A 1,749-nucleotide genomic window follows, 5' to 3' on the forward strand; every position below is an offset into this window, starting at 1 on the left:
CGGAAACACCCCGACCGAGATAGAAGCTAGAAACGCCATTGAGATGCTGAAAACGGCCGTGGTTCAGCACGCGCAGTATTCCCATAGCCTTGATCGGCTCCACTCTACGCCTCAGGCGAGTCACACCAAAAGTCACCACGAGGATTTCCCCGCAGTAACCAGCGGGCCGCGGTGGCTCCCCCAACACGATCTGCTTGGGATGCCTGACACACGAGCCCAGGATATTGTGGACGTGTACCTGTACTGCAGGAATAAGAAAACTCGCTATTCACTCAGTTTATTTTCCATAATAAGTTATGTAGGAAAGATGGCCGAGCGGTTCAAGGCGTAGCATTGGAACTGCTATGTAGACTTTTGTTTACCGAGGGTTCGAATCCCTCTCTTTCCGTTTTTCTTAATTCATCAACGTTAAGGATCACAATGTATCAAATCAAATAGAAATTTATTCCAGTAAGCGGCACGGGCTGCACGGCACATGGAGCCAACGGCCGTGGCGGGCCAGGCCTATCCGTCCTACATACCATCGTCGCTCGCACCCGTAGATGGTGGGGGAAAACACATTGGAGTATCATGTCTCGCACCGGCTTTGTGCAACGAGCGCATGCCGAAGGACTTCAAAGGGCCCAGGAAGGTTCCCAACTACTCGCCGGATCTCTAGCCCGAGTCATGGATCGAGAGCTATGAGCTCGCGATGGATATGCTGGACGTTAGCGAGGCAGTCTGCGCGAAATACTTCACCATGATGCTCGAAGGGACGGCGCATACTTGGTTGAAAACCTGCCGCCCAACTCCGTCAACACTTGGGCGGAACTGAAGGAGTGTTTCATCAAGAACTTCAGAGGGACTTGCAAGCGCCCGATGACTATCGTCGACTTATAGCACTGCGTTCAGCGACCGGACGAGTTGGCCCACCACTGGACCCGACGAGTTGCGGAACTCATTCATTCATCGGAAGGTATTTCGGCGGCTCAGGCGGTGTTGATCCTGGAGAAAAATTGCCATTACGAGCCTCTGGTGCTGAAACTAGGGAGACCTAAGCGAAAGGTACAAGACATGGGCGAGCTGATGGACGACCTTACTAGATACGCTGAGTTGGATGACACCAAGGATCCCGGAGAGGGAGACGATAAAAATGGAGCCACCTGCAAGGGCGAGTTACAAAAGGGCCAATCCCAGTTCCAGAACCGAGGCAATAACCACCATGGCGGGCATGGCAAGAAGCGGCAACAGGAAGGTCCTATGGAATTTGTTGCTAATACTAATACTGGCAACGCAAACCCGCGCGCAAAGAAACGGGGCTTCAGTGGGAAGAAACCGCGTAACTACCATGAAATGCTTAAAGGTCCGTGCCCGCAGCACACCACAACCGATGGACCGGCAACTCACTCATGGGAGGATTGCTATGTGATGCAAGAGTTCCGGGCGGAGGCGCTCAAAAGGAGCCAAGGCGGCGAGCAGGGCTAGCAACAGGAGCAGCCCGGCCCGTTCGGGTCACGACAGGTCACATTCGGGGGTTTCCCCAACCAAGGACCATAGGGCGGGTCGCAGCACAATGCTGGTCAATACCAAGTTCATAACCTGCAATACCACCCACCGGGAATATTCCAACACCCCCCCCCCCCGCAAGGAGACCCCAAGTGGCAGGAGGACCAGGGCAGGTTCCAAAACAACCCCAAACAGTTGAACAGCGGGCAGTACCACGTGTTCACCACTAACACCTGTAAACGGGACCACAAGGTAAAGCACAGA

The 1,749-nt window shown here is 54.0% G+C and overlaps 1 non-coding gene across 1 annotated transcript; it reads left to right on the top strand.

The window, feature by feature from the left end:
- The first annotated feature begins 301 nt into the window (after positions 1-301).
- TRNAS-GGA lies at positions 302-388 on the top strand. The gene has a single exon. It is a non-coding gene; the product is annotated as a tRNA-Ser (tRNA).
- The last annotated feature ends 1,361 nt before the right edge of the window (positions 389-1,749 follow it).

The sequence above is a fragment of the Hordeum vulgare genome, chromosome 2H (genome assembly GCF_904849725.1).
Source record: "Hordeum vulgare subsp. vulgare chromosome 2H, MorexV3_pseudomolecules_assembly, whole genome shotgun sequence".
In the NCBI taxonomy this organism is placed as follows: domain Eukaryota; kingdom Viridiplantae; phylum Streptophyta; class Magnoliopsida; order Poales; family Poaceae; genus Hordeum; species Hordeum vulgare.